The following is an 18116-nucleotide window of genomic DNA, read 5'->3' on the forward strand; positions in this document are numbered from 1 at the left end:
GCAATAGCAGCTCTAAATACAAAATAGGGAAGAAGAGAAATTGCTTGCCAGAGAGAGAGAGAGAGAGGATCTGCAACTCTAGACACAAAAGTTCAGACCCTTGAATGAACCTGAACGTGCAGACGCAGCCCAAAGAAAGCTCTATGACAAAGAAGTCCAGTGCAGTTTAAAGGTGAAAGAGTTGCTTTGTTCCAGCCATTTCATAGAACCATAGAATTGTAGATTTGGGAGGGACTCTGAGGGTCATCAAGTCGAACCCCCTGCAATGTAGGGAGATCAAGAGATAAATTCTAGAAGCCTGACTCCATCCTTTTCCATCAAGGTGGGGAATTATAGCTGCTGCTGCTGCTGCTGCTGCTGCTGCTGCTGCTGCTGCTGCTGCTTAATTTTACAAAAGTGCAGAAGGGAAGATAAATGAAGCAGACTCAAGCCAAATCAGGCAAGCCACCAAGGGCTTTAGGATGAGCCAGGTCTGATCCTATTCTTGTGGTTGCTGTGCACTCCTACCCAACTGAATGTTCACCTAGGGCCAAACTAGCTTGCACAGGTGTAGAACAGAATAAATATGGGGTGCCAGGGATGATAAAGTGTGATGCATTCCTACGCAATAATGAAAATAACAGTACAGACATATAGATTTCACTGGAGGCTCATGGGGCTTGTATTGTTTAAATCTGCTAACTACTTCTACTCACTCTCCTGATTGATAATGTGATAATGTCGACCCTTTGTGACATTTCTAGTAACTGATCCTCTGCAGTCTGGGAGAGCTGGTCCTAGTTTACAGCTTATTTAGGATGTCTGTTTAATCCAGTTTCATATATCCTCCAGGTTACCCAGAAAAACTCCCCAAGGGTGTTATTTCTCAGCCTTGACTCAACTTTGCATAACTAGGGAGCCAAGCCAGCCCGAGCAAAATACACTGTGTTATTACTGAGTTCCTGTATGTAACAACTGCTGACAGCCCGGAATGTCAGAGGGGCTGAAATGTTCTCATGTCATGATGTGTGAGACAGTTTACTTCACAGTTTGGGCAAGGCTACCGATGTTGTCATATTGTGTTTAAAACAGATTGGTTCCTTCCTTCTATGTATATCTGAAGGAGAATGCTTGTTATTGCAGTTTGGGTAAGAAGCACTGACTGGTGAATATTTACAGTAGTGTTGAAAGATGACTCCCTTTGTTGATTTTTATCTGGTTTGCTGCAAAAGTGTTTTATTAGCCTGTTGCCCTTGCTCTGAACTGGCTATGTTTGCCCTATGTCAGCACATAGGTGAATATGATTTGCTGTTTGGCACCATCATGACTTCATCTTGTTTACCATGGGGGCATCTGGAGAAATATAATTGTTTTTAGAATGTTTTTAACTGAAACTGTTTTTAGACGTATTCAATTGGAACTGCATCTAGAATGCTTTTTTAAAAAAAAATGTGGATGTTTTTGCCACCCTGGGCAAAAGAGGAAAGGCGGGATATAATTGCTATTATCATTATCATCATCATCATCATCAATTTCACATTCCACACATATGTCTCAAGGCAATGTACAAGATGCAGTAGAAAAACAGTTGAAAGACAGTTGAAAATAAGACATAAAATAACAGATGATAAATTTTAAAATGATACCCATGACAGAGAACTATTCATCCAGTTTCTCCCAACGAGATATGCGCATACATCTCCTATCAGTTCTGGGTTGAAACCAGATGCTGCTATAAATTCAACTCACTGTCTTCTGAGCTCTTAGCTCTATGCCACTTTATAACTAAGAATGGTGTACAAGATGAATTAATGGCGCTAAGGGCCCAGCAGTTAAGATAAGATACGTCTTCCAAGCCTGTTAGCTGAGCAGAAGCAGCCCTGAAAACACACAGCGTCCCTCTCAAAGCAATCAAAGGAGGAGAAATCGCATGTCCAGTAAAGTGATTCACTCTTAAGCCTATTAAATGGGAAAGGAACAGTGGTGCTGTAGCGCAGGAAAGGGAATTCAAATGGTACCTGCAAGCACCAGAATATTAAAGCTTAAGAAAACGCTTGCCATATGTTTGCAGGACGAATTTAACAAAGTGACTGCTTTGTCGTCCTACGGATGAAACTTGACAATAAGCAAAGTAGTTGGCACCGACTGCAAACGCCCAGAGAACTTCTCCAAGGCACACGAGAACGATGAGCTTAATGACATACAGTGGATGAAATAATTCCTGACAACTTCTTGTTGAATCAGTTCGTAAAGGGACAAGACAAAGCTCCAATGGTATTCTCCCTTTAAGTGAGAACCACCTTCTAAGACACAACCTTGATGGCAGAAAGTGAGGAGGAATTAAAGAACCTCTTAATGAGGGTGAAAGAGGAGAGTGCAAAATATGGTCTGAAGCTCAACATCAAAAAAACGAAGATCATGGCCACTGGTCCCATCACCTCCTGGCAAATAGAAGGGGAAGAAATGGAGGCAGTGAGAGATTTTACTTTCTTGGGCTCCATGATCACGAAATTAAAAGATGCCTGCTTCTTGGGAGAAAAGCAGTGACAAACTTAGACAGCATCTTAAAAAGCAGAGACATCACCTTGCCAACAAAGGTCCATATAGTTAAAGCTATGGTTTTCCCAGTAGTGATGCATGGAAGTGAGAGCTGGACCATAAAGAAGGCTGATCGCCGAAGAATTGATGCTTTTGAGTTATGGTGCTGGAGGAGACTCTTGAGAGTCCCATGGACTGCAAGAAGATCAAACCTCTCCATTCTTAAGGAAATCAGCCCTGAGTGCTTACTGGAAGGACAGATCCTGAACCTGAGGCTCCAATACTTTGGCCACCTCATGAGAAGAGAAGACTCCCTGGAAAAGACCCTGATGTTGGGAAAGATGGAGGGCACAAGGAGAAGGGGACGACGGAGGATGAGATGGTTGGATAGTCTTCTCGAAGCTACCAGCATGAGTTTGTACAGTATCTGACTACTTTGGTTATATTGTAATTATGGACTTTTCCATGTTGTAAGCCACCTTGAGCATGGTTTGAACTATGGAAAGGCTACATACAAATAAAATTAAGCATATATCTATTACAGATATTTTTTTAAAGTACTAATTGTTTCGCTGTTTGCAAGTACTGCTTGCCTGCCCTCCACAGCATGATAACTCTTGTCCTTCCTGTTTAATATTCCCCAATTTCTCTTTAAAAACAATTAACTTGCTTTATAGTTTGAGCCGTGATTTCCTGGCTTTGCTACATATGCTCTGTGCTCCTTCTCCACTGGAAGTGAAAAACATATTGATGTTGAACTGGCATTTCTGGCTGTTTAAAATAAGAGCACTGGGCTGTATGCAAGGATTTTTCTCCTTGCACAATTGACTGCTGAAATGTATGCTCAGTGTTATTATGCGGGCCAATTGAAATTTCTCAAACATTTCCTCTTTGCTCATTTATCTGTTCAAAGTCTGTGTGTGCTAGTAAAAGATGCTAGGAGAGTGTCTGTTATAATGTGCCAGAATCTTTATGGCTAATCTGGAACATGATGTCTTTAATCAACTCTGTAACACTAATCATAATGGAATACAGATGCGGCTCCAGTGACTTATTCCTTGCCATCGATAAAAATGATGTAGAGCATATGGTGCTGTTTGATCAAGAAGAAGAAAAAGAGTAAAGCTATTACCAGTTCTCCACTTTAGGAAGGATTTTTTAAATAAATAAAAAACATCGTTTACTATATCTTTGAGAACGTTAAGACGACAGGATAGTTCTTTGGTGACCCAATTCTGTTTAATACAAATCCATAATCATTATATGGTACACAGGAGTATAGATGCTTGTAAATTAAAAGATAACATTATTAAAAAACACAAAGAGTTAGACAAAAATTGGGGCACCTCTCAAATATATGGAACTAGTTGTGGGGGGGTAGAATGGGGGCGAGGGGGAAATTAGCCTGCTTGACTAACTGAAAATATATATTGACTCTTAGAGCAGGGGACAGGCTTAAATTTGAGACCTCCATGTTGGTTTCAATATGATTGGTTTTGGTTAGTAAAAGAAGAATTTCCCTGGATCTCTAGATTCAGATGTGGGCAAGCACTTTCCTGGTAAGAGAACCCCAGCAGAGATTTAAAAACCACAAAGCATGCAGCAAAATAAAGTGTGGGAATGTAGGTTGTGAGAGCTTTAAAATATCCCCTTTATAAGTTGCTTTAAGAGCTTCCCCTTTCTCCCCCTTTAGCATAGAAAAGAACACACAGTTTAGTAAGTTATGAAAATGGTTTCCTTACAACCTTTTGAAGGCCAGATTCATGTGCTTTTCCATACAGCAGCAAGAAAAATGCAGGCAGAAAAACTTAAGTTACAGAACTTGGTAAAAACGTTTCTAACCATGCGGCCTGAACAGCTCACATGTGAACAACTCTCTGGTCGGATTCACGTGGTGGAAGATGACAAACAGTGGGTGGAAAGCAAATAAAGAACTTTCCTAACAATTTGTCACAGGAGGTGAGGGAACGTGACCTAGCTGAGTCTAGGAAAAAGACCCCTTCATGCATTAACTAGAACTAAGCACGCTGTTTTATCTGAGGTTGAATTTTCCACAGTCCACACAACATAGCAGAATACAGAATACAGCAGCATGATTTCTGATGGGAGTGAAAATCCGCCAACTTATCACACCTTTACTCAGATATCTGCATGGGGCTGTCAGTTTCCTACCAGGCCAAAATCAAGGTGCTAATATTGGTATATAAAGTATGGTTACCAGATGTCCCCATTTCCTGGGGACAGTCCCTGGATTTACAAATCTGTCCCCGGACAAAATCTGTCCCCGGAATATCCCCGGATTTCATTTAATGTCCCCGGACTTATATTTTAAGTGTTGTAGATGTATTAGTAGGGAATGAATGTTGCATGATTGGTTCAATGGCACAAGACACATCATATGGGGACTTGCAGTGAGGCAAAATGGCAGGTGCCACGGCAGCAATCAGCTCCTGAAGCCAGCCAGAGCCAACTGCGCTACAAGGCTGGCTCCGGGTTGCTGAGTCTGCCGCTGCCACTGCCGCTGCTGAGGGGGAACCGGGGATGCCCGACGCGTCAACTGGGGGAACCACTAACCCCCCACACACACACACACACATGACCCAAATCGAGCCAGGAGCGAGAGCACCCGGCCACCCAGCCAGCAAAACCCCAGAGCCAATACAGGAAGAAGGAGGAGAGGAGAAGGAGAAGGAAGAGAGAGAAAGAGGAAGGAGAAAAAAGAGGGGAGCCCTGACCTTGCTGCGCCACTGCGGCTGCCACTGAGGAGGAGAGGGAGGAGAGCACCAGGAGGGCAAGGACACATGGCTGAGCCCAGGCCTGGCCTGAGCCTACTCCACGACAGCTAGCACTCCAACAGAGCAGGCCCAGAGGAAGGCCACGCAACAGAGGAGACCACAGAAGAGAAGAGATTACTTCTTATTTTTAAAAAAATAAATAATAATAATAATAATGTTTTTTCTCTTTAAAAAAAAAAGTGTCCCCGGATTCTTTGAAAAAAAATCTGGTAACGTTAATATAAAGCCCATCATGGTTTGATTCTAACTTACAAAACAACTTGGGAAACCTTACCCAACATGTTTCCATGAGAACACTTTGGTCTGAGCTGGGATGAGCAAGTTACACCAGCATATCATTGGCTGAGCTGCAGTATGCGACATGCTGAGCCTAACTGAGCCAGGATTCAACCAGCTGAGCCAGAGATCCTAAGCTACTCATCCCGGTGAATCTTGCCATAGGATTGTCTCCTGTTTTCTGTTCCAAAGGAACTTAAACACTTGCCAGTTTTTCTCAGATCTGTTTCTTTGTTTCCTTTATCCTTTGTCAAATTTAAAGGCTCCAAGTAAATTTTACCATTCTCTCAGTCAGGGAGTTTCTTTGTTTCTCCAGTATCTTTCACATAAGATCCTTGAGCTGCTACCAAATGAAATAGCAAATTCCCATCATCTTTAGCTACTGCCTTTTTCAAATAAGGGGTGGAATCGGGTCATTTTGAGCTGAATACGTATTGCAAAATACTTCTTATATGTGATGTAATTAGTTGCTAGTACATTTTATCTTCTGTAGGTTCCCACCAACAATGACAAGAAATTGAGAATGTGCTCTCTATTTTTGCCTGCTTCATCCAACCAGGGTAAGTGTCATTTTCATAAATGCCTTTTCTTCCTTTGCAGTTTATGATGTGTTTGTCAATACGGATCAGATATAATTGTCCTTGGACTATATTTTTTTAGCCTGGGTTGGATAATATTACAATAAAGCAATTTTTCGAGCAGTGAATGCATAGTAATGCAGTCAGGAGTTTTGTTTTTGTTTAGTAAAAGAGCTTCTGTTTCTTAGGCAGTGGGGGCTGACCCACTGCGGTGAATGGGACACATCCCCATCCCCATCACCATCATTTTAAATTTGTATACCGCCTTTCTATCTTACAATACTCAAGGCAGTTTACAAGCTGAAGAAACAAAAAATGTACATCTTATAACAATCTAATGCAAAAATGTGATAATAAAACATAACTTTAAAACAGGCAACCTCCATCAAAAAGTAACATTCAACAATCATTAGAATAGTATAAAATAGTAATATCAACAGAAAAGTTAAACAGAAATCCACTCAACAGTTACAATAATATCTGAACTATTGTACATATTGTACATAAAACAATACAATACACATTGAGAAGCAGAGGGTAAAGCAAGGCAGGTGGAAGGAGGCCTTGCCTGATGAAGTCTCTCCCTCACAGTCCCCATGCCCCCACTGACAACATTCTGCCCCCACCTTCCTGCCTTCTCTGTTAGACCCTGATGTTGGGAAACATTGAGGGCACAAGGAGAAGGGGACGACAGAGGACGAGATGGGTGGACAGTGTTCTCGAAGCTACCAGCATGAGTCTGACCAAACTGTGGGAGGCAGTGGAAGACAGGAGTGCCTGGTGTGCTCTGGTCCATGGGGTCACGAAGAGTTGGACACGACTAAACAACAACAATACTAGGACTGGAAGAATCTGCTCATTTTTGTTTCTCGCAGTTTCTCCTTTCTCTAGTTCTTAAATTCAGGTCCCCACATTTCCACAGCAGTTTGCTTTTTTAAAAAAAAAAGTCCTCATAAAAATCTGTTACCATTTTACTGTACATTTCCCCTAGTATACACATTTTTGTATGCAATTTTGTTTAATATACACATTTCGCAAACAATTTCTCCTAATATGTGCACCTTTGTATGACATTCTACTAAGAACTCTCATTTGTTTTGTTTTGTTGCTTTTTTCACATTTTGCCCCAGAATATTCATTTTGGGGCACATTATTTCTTTTTTTTTTTTGTTAGAGAACCACATTGCAAAATTCAGCGAAGGGCGAACTTCTAGGGATAGCTGCACTTTGCTTTGTTTTGGGAAGTCTGAATTGCGTAGGCTCCTGTTAAAATGTGAGCTAAACTGAACTTCTCCCTCATCCGTCATCTTGTAACCTTGTAGATTAGACATTAACGGCAGCAAATAGATATGGTTCCGTAAGGAACTTCAAAAAGCTGTCATGGTTATGTGATCTGACATATTGGAAAACAACCTCAGGGCAAGAGATACAAAGCAGAAGTGGCATTTTCTCTGTGACAATGGCAAATAGATGGGACAAAGAAAAGGGCGATGATTTGAAGCCAGAGACATTGGACAGCATAGGCTACCATCTGATGGGGCTCCCTAAAATGCTTAACTTGTAAAATTGGAAAATACAAGTGGAGAATCTAGCAGGTCAAATCATTTTTTAAATTTTTGTTTGTAGGTGTTACCACAGCCCTGAGGATGAGCTTCATTCTCATTTTAAATACGCCTTGAAATATTGTGGCTAAGGCACACACCGAACTGATGGTAAACAACATTGCTGGGACATCTTTTGATGATTCAATGTCCTGTTTGTATGATGCGCAAAAACAACCTCCCAGAGCCTAAGAAAATGACTCATTTCCCCTATTTTAAGATGTAAAAGACGTTATCAGGTTGAGCATGCTTACTGCAAAAGCCACAAAATTATTTCTTTTCTCCCACTTGGGGGGGGGGGGAACAAACTTGGCTGGGAACCAGCAAGCACCTTAAAAATGCAGAATTTCTGATTCCAAGGAGGTGGGGGGAGACACATATAATGAGTCAGACCACTGGTCGATTGCGCAATTCCTTCACACACACACACACCCGCCAAATAATCTTGAATCTCATTAACATGTTTTCCTGTCAAAACCTGCTAATTTTAAAGCATTACTTACGTTATTTAAAGCCAAAATTGATATTTACCCAAAGGAGGGGCAAGTTCCATTGCGTTTGCAGAAGTCCTTTTGCATGTGCCATTATCCAGTTGGAGACAACCTGTTGCTTTTAAGTGAATTAACCATTTACGGTGCTCCTCCACCGTATTGTGGCTTTGCTGGCATCCCAGATACGTCAGTTTGCAACTTTATTATTTGTTTATTTAGTCATACACTTCACTTCATATTGAGTCAGACAGTTGGTTCATCCAACTCAGTATTGTCCACACCGAGGGCTTGTCCACACTTCTCCCTGTCCTAGAATCCTAAAATCATAGAATTGTAGAGTTGGAACTCTGAAGATTATCTAGTCCAACCCCCTGCAATGCAGGAATATGCAGTTGTCCCATACAGGAATCGAACCTGCAACCTTGGCATTGTCCAGCACCACACTCTAATCAACTGAGCTACCCAGCTTCTAGAAAGCAGGAGTCCGAGCAGTTTTCCACTTGCCCCATGCTTTCTAGGCATGGGTCTGAGCAGTTTTGCCCCCCCCCCACCCAGAAAAACCTACTCTTTAGCTCTAAATTGGAGCAAATGGCAATTTGCAGAAAACCCAATTGCCTTTTGTTCTGATTCAGCAGTAAACTGCGAGTTTTCCCAGGGGAAAGCAGCAGGGCAAATGGAGTTGTGGAAAAGCCCTGGCTGCTTCTCCCGGGTTTCAGGCAGGGGACATTCCCAGCCCTAGAATCATAGAATCATAGAGTTGGAAGAGACCACAAGGGCCATCGAGTCCAACCCCCTGCCAAGCAGGAAACACCATCAGAGCACTCCTGACATATGGTTGTCAAGCCTCCGCTTAAAGACCTCCAAAGTAGGAGACTCCACCACACTCCTTGGCAGCAAATTCCACTGTCAAACAGCTCTTACTATCAGGAAGTTCTTCCTAATGTTTAGGTGGAATCTTCTTTCTTGTAGTTTGGATCCATTGCTCTGTGTCCGCTTCTCTGGAGCAGCAGAAAACAACCTTTCTCCCTCCTCTATGTGACATCCTTTTATATATTTGAACATGGCTATCATATCGCTCCTTAACCTCCTCTTCTCCAGGCTAAACATGCCCAGCTCCCTTAACCGTTCCTCATAAGGCATCGTTTCCAGGCCTTTGACCATTTTGGTTGCCCTCCTCTGGACACGTTCCAGTTTGTCAGTGTCCTTCTTGAATTGTGGTGCCCAGAACTGGACACAGTACTCCAGGTGAGGTCTGACCAGAGCAGAATACAGTGGCATTATTACTTCCCTTGATCTAGATGCTATACTCCTATTGATGCAGCCCAGAATTGCATTGGCGTTTTTAGCTGCCGCGTCACACTGTTGGCTCATGTCAAGTTTGTGGTCAACCAAGACTCCTAGATCCTTTTCACATGTACTGCTCTCAAGCCAGGTGTCACCCATCTTGTATTTGTGCCTCTCATTTTTTTTGCCCAAGTGCAATACTTTACATTTCTCCCTGTTAAAATTCATCTTGTTTGTTTTGGCCCAGTTCTCTAATCTGTCAAGGTCGTTTTGAAGTGTGATCCTGTCCTCTGGGGTGTTAGCCACCCCTCCCAGTTTGGTGTCATCTGCAAATTTGATCAGGATGCCCTTGAGTCCATCATCCAAGTCGTTGATAAAGATGTTGAATAAGACCGGGCCCAAGACAGAACCCTGTGGCACCCCACTAGTCACTCTTCTCCAGGATGAAGAGGAACCATTGATGAGCACCCTTTGGGTTCGGTCAGTCAGCCAGTTACAAATCCACTGAGTGGTAGCAGAGTCAAGACCGCATTTTACCAGCTTCTTTACAAGAATATCATGGGGCACCTTGTCAAATGCCTTGCTGAAATCAAGGTAGGCTACATCCACTGCGTTCCCTTCATCTACCAGGCTTGTAATTCTGTCAAAAAATGAGATCAGGTTAGTCTGACATGACTTATTTTTCAGATGCCTAGCTGGAGATGTCAAGACTAAACCAAGGAACTTCTGCATTGAAAACATGTGCTACCAGCAGTGGTGTAGCATGGGGTGGGTGGCCACGGGGCAGTTTCTCTAGGCGCAAAATTCTTAAGGGCGTAAAATTTAGACACCCGGTGCTACCTCAATACAGTAGAACACTTCCGTTGCTGGGCTTTGTTGAAAACAGCTTCTCCATGCAGACCAGGAAGTGAAGTCTCCAGAGAACAGAGCATCTTTTCTTATCTCTGCAGCTGCGATCTCCTGAGGGAGGGAGGACAGCGATTGTGTATGCATGCTGCTGTGCTTGAGGGCAGCCATGAGGCCTATTAGGCAGAGCAGCCCCAGTTGTGGGGCCGCTTCTCAGGTGGTGGAGAGGTTTCCTCCTGGCCGCTCCTCTTAACACCTTCAAGTGCAGCACACGGACCATGGGTTAGGGGATACAATACTTGCCTTGCCCTGGGCTCTGGCAACCCACGTTACACCACTGGCTACCAGAGAACTGCATCATTTCCCGAAATTTCTAGTCATTTTCTCTTTCTCTCTCTCCTAATCTCTCTCCCTCTTTTCTCCTCTTTCTTGCATTCTTCAGGACCATTCCCTGTTGCTATCATGTGATCCAAGGCCTCCGCTGTCTCTGCTTGCTCTGCTCCTCTTTGCCCTGGTCCTTCTGCCTCTCCCTAAATTTTGCGGAGCTCCATTTGCGACAGAGACAGGGACCCTGTTGCTGGGGAACAGAAGCAGCTGAGGGCTACTGTGCTCACGTCCTGCTAGTGGCCTTCTCAGAGGTATTTGGCTGGTCACTGTGGGAAACGGGATTCTCGCCTGGGAAGGCCTTTGATCTGATCCAGATGGGCTCATCTTGTGAGACAGCTCAGCCAATGGAAGAGAGGAGCCCAGCTCAGTGGAATCCAGAGGCCTTCTGACTGACTGACTCCTTTGTGATAGGCAGGGTGCTAAGTCAATCAGTTCAATTCTCATCACTGCCGCTACAGCTGTTAGTGCATTGCAATACAGATTATTAATTTAGCATCATGGATACTCCCTTAGGGTGTGGAGGGATGAGAAAGCATGTCAAGTAATAGCCAGCATCTTGATTAAGCATGCATTTGATCTGTCAAACTGAACAATGGGCAGCATTGTACAGCTCTCCGATTTTGCACTATGAATGGCAATTAATTGCGTGGCTTTAATTCCTAAATGTAACTATCCTGTAAATCACATTGACATTCACTCCCCAAAAAGCTTTTAATTTTCAAGAGTTACTTACATTATTTAAAGGGAAACCCGATATATGCCCAAAGGAGGGGGAAGTTTTCAAAGGCGGAATAAATTTACTTCTGAGCACCAGGCACTGTTAACAAGAACAAGCTTACAAAGGCACCACATTTATACCCAGCTTGTAGGAGTTTTGACTTTTGTGTCTCAGGAAAGCCTTTTTTTAATGCTGATAGGTCTTTGCCACTGTTTAATTTTTTATTAGCCAGTCACCTGAACGATTATCTGTATTTTTGTACAGATATTTTGTGATAGAGCATATAGAAATACTTTTAATAAATACTGCTAGGAGGGCAGGAGAGGAGGGAGCCCCCTTCTAATGTGAGGGTCCAGCATGGATTCAGTTCTGGGAATAGCCAGGCTAGCTTCCCGATGAGGTAATGGCTCTCTAAACATGGGCCATTAAGGTAACAAAGGAAGTGGTTCCGTGCCAGATAGCAAATGGGCAGGCCTCCCTTTCTCAACTTGCTGGCAGTTAGAAAGACAAAAGCCAGAGTAGATAATTATGTGAGCTAGAAGTTGGCCATGCCTGAGGAATGCAGTGGTGATTAGGTGACCTAGGTGAAAGAGGTTGCAGTCTGTTAAATGCGGTAAGCTGGAGCAGAGGGCCATGGCTGATTTCTGCTAGCATCTAAGCCTGTGAGAAAAGCAAGACCCTCTTGGGGTGTTAATGCTCTGAACCCCTCCACCATAGACTCAGGTTTCGATGTGTGCAAATAAACCATATATTCTGAAGAAACCACAGCCTCTGCTGTCCTTCATTCCAAAGGCAACATGAACCCTGGGTAAGCAGCTGGAACCCCTGAAATCTCGCACCATTTGGAGATTGTGGCTCGCAACAATACAAACAAGCAAATGAACATTAGTCTAGGGTTCTGTTTGAAACAGAATACTGCTCTCATTACTGGAATCCAGGGCCAACATCAGAGACTGGCATCTGCCAAGATCTCCTCTCCAACGTATCCACTTGGGACCTGGGCTCATAGACCCAAATTTGCCATTGCTATTTTTTATTTATTTTATTCTTTTTGTATATAGATGCAAATTTAGAATTCAAATGTCACAGAAGGAAAGCCAAATAATTTCCAGTCCAAATCATTCCAGACAAATTCAATTCAATTTGTATCGCGCCCCAGATCACTCCAGATCAGTTCCTCCTTGATTTGTTTATGCACAATTTATTTCGCTGCAGATCTTGCTCCAGATCTATCCTGTCTCCCTTTAATTACTCCCATCCGTTACCCCCAAATCATCTCTAGATAAAGTCAGGGAGTTTTTGCTATTTGGAAGAACGTGTGCAGCAGGCTTTGGGCCAAATTCTTTTGCTACATACTCTTTGCAAGTTTGCCTTTGACAATTGTCTGGAAAACAGGCTCATCTATGCAAAAAAAAAAAAAAAAAAAACCAAACAAAAAACCAAGGATCGAGGCGATTTTCCTAATTACTTAGGAAAACAAAACTGCCTAGAACTGCTATATATTTTCTTGAAATGCTTAATATATTTTAAAACAGCTTCTTTAAAGAGGCTTTGTTGGTGGGACGAATAAAAATAAATTCTTTCTCGTTTGGGTTTCCTGCCTGCCGCTTTTTAAACAAAGAAGATGTGATGCCTTTATATGCAAGGCTGCTGATCAAAGTGTGTGTGTTTAAATCATGACCTAAGTATTTACTTAACTCCAAGGGAAACAATGGGTTCACCTTCATTCATAATCGACCCTATTATTGGGTTCTATAACTGGAATCATTTAGGACTACTTTCCTTTATGTTCCGCATCTGAAAAGTTAGGCCAATGTACAAAGACCTCCTTCCTTTGCTACTAAGTCCATGTAATTATGACAAGGGGGGAAATGACTCAATTATATGGACAGGATTCAATCAATTTTTATTTTCTATCTTTCCCTGCCATGGCAGGTGGGTGACATTGGTTTGTTCTCGGTCCCAGGGAACACCTTCCCATGCAATAGTGCCGAAATCCAGTGTACAAACTCACCGAGATACTAGAGCAATACCCAATTCTCAACAAAGGGGAACTGTTAGAGGGGAAGAATTTGCGCGCTGTTCTAACGCCCCAAATCTTTGTTACACGTCAGAGCAGGAAAGCCTGCTATTTTCACAGCCGGCTTAAGTAAACGTTTTATTTACTTTGGGTAAAACGGCAGCTTCGGTCATGCAGCAGGGACTTCCCCCTCACAAAAAACCCTTGAATCGGACCAAACTTTAGCAACCTGTACCGCTGTGCTCTTACGCAAGTCCCATTCATTTCAAAGGGTTTTGTGTAGGAGAGGGTGCCAGGGGAGTCTAGAAAGTGTTGCTCACTTCCTGAATTCGGACTTGAAATAGAACTTCGCTTGTCAGCCCACTTATTCTTTTGTGGTACCTTAAAACTTTGGCAAACTTTTTGGCATTTACACCTGACCCAGGGGTACCAACTTGAATAAAATACTGTGGAGGCCGAGGTAAGCCCTGCCCCACATAATAATAATAATAATAATAATAATAATAATAATAATAATAATAATAAATTTATATCCTGCCCTCCCCAGCCGAAGCCGGGCTCGGGGTAGCTAACAACAATAAAATAATACAACATTCTAAAACCATTTCATTATAAAATTAATTCAAATCAAATTGATGGCAACCATTGGGCTAGAGTTCTGTGAAGATTGCCAGAGGAGGGAGTCAGGCTGTGCCCTGGCCAAAGGCTTGGCAGAACAGCTCTGTATTGCGGGCCCTGCGGACAGATGTCAAGTCCCGCAGGGCCCTAGTCTCTTGTGGCAGAGCGTTCCACCAGATCGGAGCCACAGCCAAAAAAGCCCTGGCTCTGGTTGAGGCCAGCGTAACCTCTCTGTGGCCTGGGACCTCCAAGGTGTTTTTCTTTGAAGATTGTAAGTTCCTCTGTGGGACATACCAGGAGAGGTGGTCCTGTAGGTACGAGGGTCCTAGGCCGTATAGGGCTTTAAAGGTTAAAACCAGCACCTTAAACCTGATCCTGTACTCCACCGGGAGCCAGTGCAGCTGGTATAGCACTGGGTGAATGTGATCTCGCAGCGATAATCGATCACATCATGCAATGCACACACATCATTTGAATGGGAATGCCCATAAACTTTGGGAGGGGCCAGCTCCCTCAGATATTTTATTGTGGGAGCCAAAAACCCCACAGCCCCTAGGAGTTGGCTCCTATGCCCTTCTATACATCACATTTCAAGTACAGTGGTGCCTCGCAAGACGAAATTAATTTGTTCCACGAGTTTTTTCGTCTAGCGAATTTTTCGTCTTGCGAAGCACGGTGTTGGAAAAGTTTTGGAAAAGCTTCAAAAATCGCCAAAAAACTCAAAAAAGGCTACCACACTGCGTTCTATGAGTTGCTCCTCAAAGTCAAGTCGCAACTGTATTAACGGTGTTAAGAAAAAGGAAACAAACTTGCAAAAAATGCAAGACGTTTTCCATAGGGAAATTCGTCTTGCGAAGCAGCTCAAAAACCGCAAAACCCTTTCGTCTAGCGAGTTTTTCGTCTTGCGAGGCATTCGTCTTGCGGGGCACCACTGTATACAGAACATTTCACATAAATCTTCTCATCCTTGCATCACTTCCGGTCGGCGCCAGCGCTAATGGCGGTCCTTTTTCCGGAGCTCCGGAGAAGGACGGCTCTGCGTGTTCGGGTCTGACCCGCTACCGCAAGCGGGGGACCCCTAGAATCACAGGTGCGGACGCCTGTGAACAAGGAGATTCGGTGGGCACCCCAAGCGCCCCCCCTTTACCGCAGAAAGAGCCTTTTTAAAGGCTCCGGAACGACAACGGGGGAGCGCGGTGCTGAGAATCGCTACCCAGCCCGCAGGGTGAAGCCGCGTCGCCATCAGCGGAGAGCGCCGATTCCTTCCTGTAAATTTGGGACTAAAAGAAACCCGTGAGTAAAACGGAACCTTTATTTGAGACTAAACTAATGAAATTTGGCTGAAAACGGGGAAAGGCGAAAGTAAGGAAGTCTGCCTTCCCCTGGCTGCATGATCAACAAAGCAACGGACCTTAAAAAAAAACTGCATCCGTAAGAGACATTGTTTATAGACTGTTAAACCCGACATTTGAACTGTGGGACCCCCCTCTAGCTTGCAGGGCAGAGGGGAGGTAAAAGGAACCTTTAGACTGCATGAATACCTAAAAGGGAAAGGAATCTTCTGCAGCCTCTAACCTGAAGCGGTCTGCCAAAGAGAAAGTTCACTGATTTTAAAACTCTTGAAAAGTTACATAGTGGAAGCCTGGTCTGAGACAAAATTTCTAGACTCTGTTGCTATAGTATATCAGAGCAGATTGAGACTGTATCTATTGGAAGAGTGCTACAATTACTTTCAGAAGCCTCCTGATATACTTGTTTTTCCTAAATATTCTTTGTCTCTGTGCATGGACATTTTGATTTGCTCCCTCTAGAGGGTAAAGGGACAGTTACCACAGTCTGGGACGGTGGAATTTTTTTTCAACAGGAGACGGTTCCCGTGGGAAACGACCTTGGGAGATGAGTGCAATAGATGAAATAGCCACAAGAGCCAAGACCAGACAACAACAGCAGCAACAACAAACACAATCGCAAAAGAAGAGAGCTTCGATTTCAGGTGCAACTCCTACAGGAACAACAGGACAAGAAAAAGGGTTAGCTGCCTCTATGGATCCAGTGTCACAAGCCCTACTCAAGATAAACCAGTCCCTGGAAAACTTAACAAAGCAGACTGCGGATTTAACAAGGCAGTCTGTAGAGAATACGAAGAAACTAACAGAAAATTCACAGAAATTGACAGAGATAACAGCTAGATTGGATTTGAATACAGAATCGATAAACAAACTTGCTCAAGAAAATTCTGCAACCCGTAAAATTGCAGAAGAAGCCAGAAATATTGCTGCAGAGACTCAAGGGAATTTTGAACCGGTCGTAAAAAAGGTACAGGAACATGACACAACTTTTGCTCTGTGGGAACTACAGAGAAAAGAGAGAAATCTGAAATTAAGACTAATCCCAGAGAATGAAGGAGACAATCTTGGAGAATATCTAACACAAGAGTTTATCGATCATTGGGAACTGGAAGAGGACGAAATCAAGATTACTACTGCATTTAGATTGGGCAAAAGGCAGAACAGAAAGACCCCGAGGGATTGTTTAATTACTCTCAGATCTAAAGAAGAAAGAGACAAAATTCTAAAATCCCATTTTGAAAAGGCCCTGCAAATTGACAGCACCACTATACAGATATTTAAAGATATCCCTAAACATATCTTGGACTTGAGAACTTTATACAAAGACCTAGTTCATCTGCTAAGGAAGAACAACATCTACTTTAGGTGGGAATTTCCACAGGGACTATCTTTTGACTACAAAGGAAAAAAGGTGAAGATAAAGACGATACAAGACAAAGAGAGATTTCTGGAAAGAAACCGAGAAGACCTGGAGAAGGGAACTGTGGACCCAATAGCAGAACAGAGGAGAACAATAGACATTTTGAACCTATCGTTCGGACAGAACATAACACTACCAACAGAGGAAGAGCAACAACTGGGAGCAGTTGGAGGAACACTAGAAAAATAACAAGATGGCCCTGCAATTCCTCAGCTGGAATTGTAATGGGATGAACATGCCTTTGAAGAGACGACAAGTTTTCCATATTTTGAACAGAGAACAACTGGATGTGATTTGTTTACAAGAAACTCATATAACTAGAGCCCACAGGAGATTACTTATAAACAAAAGATTGGGACAAGAATTTATTTCATCGGACAAAGTCAAAAAAAGAGGAGTTGTGATTTATGCAAAAGAGAAGTGGGCCCCAAAAATGTTATTTAAGGATGAGCAAGGAAGATATTTGGCAGTTGAGATTCAAGTACAAGGAGAAAAATTGTTGATAGTGGGATTTTATGCACCGAATGAAGGCAAGGCAGAATTCTTCAAGAAACTTCATGAAACTTTGATGGACTATTTGGACTATAATATGATAATGATGGGAGACATGAATGGCGTGGTCTCCACTAATATGGACAAGGCACAAAGGTCGATAGTTACCAAAGATGGGAGACTCCCTAAGGTGTTTTTTGAAATGACGGAAAATATGGACTTAATAGACATTTGGAGAACTAGGAACCCTCTAGAGAGAGAGGGAACCTTTTTCTCCCAAGCAAAGATGACCTGGACCAGAATTGATCAAATTTGGATTATTAGTGGGATGGCTCCAAAGATTAAGAAGGTAGAAATCTGCCCGAAAACCTGCTCCGACCATAACGCTGTGAAGATGGAAATGAAACTTACATCAACTGGTCAATTTAGATGGAGGATGAATGACACCCTGTTTCGAGATAAGCAATTCCACTTGAAGGCCCAAAAAACTTTGAAGGACTACTTTGAAATAAACTTAAAAACTAACGTGGAAAAAAGAATGATTTGGGACGCAAGTAAAGCTGTGATGAGGGGCTTTTTAATTCAACAAAATTCAATAAAGAAGAGAAAACAGAATGAGAGAAAAGAAAAGATCCTGGAAAAGATAAAGGAAGGAGAGAAAAAATTAAGAGCAAAACCAAAGTCCCAGGAGATTTTGAGAGAAATCAAGTTATATCAAACACAT

Source organism: Podarcis vaucheri, assembly GCF_965113315.1.
Source record: "Podarcis vaucheri genome assembly, chromosome: 4".
NCBI classification, from domain to species: Eukaryota; Metazoa; Chordata; class Lepidosauria; order Squamata; family Lacertidae; genus Podarcis; species Podarcis vaucheri.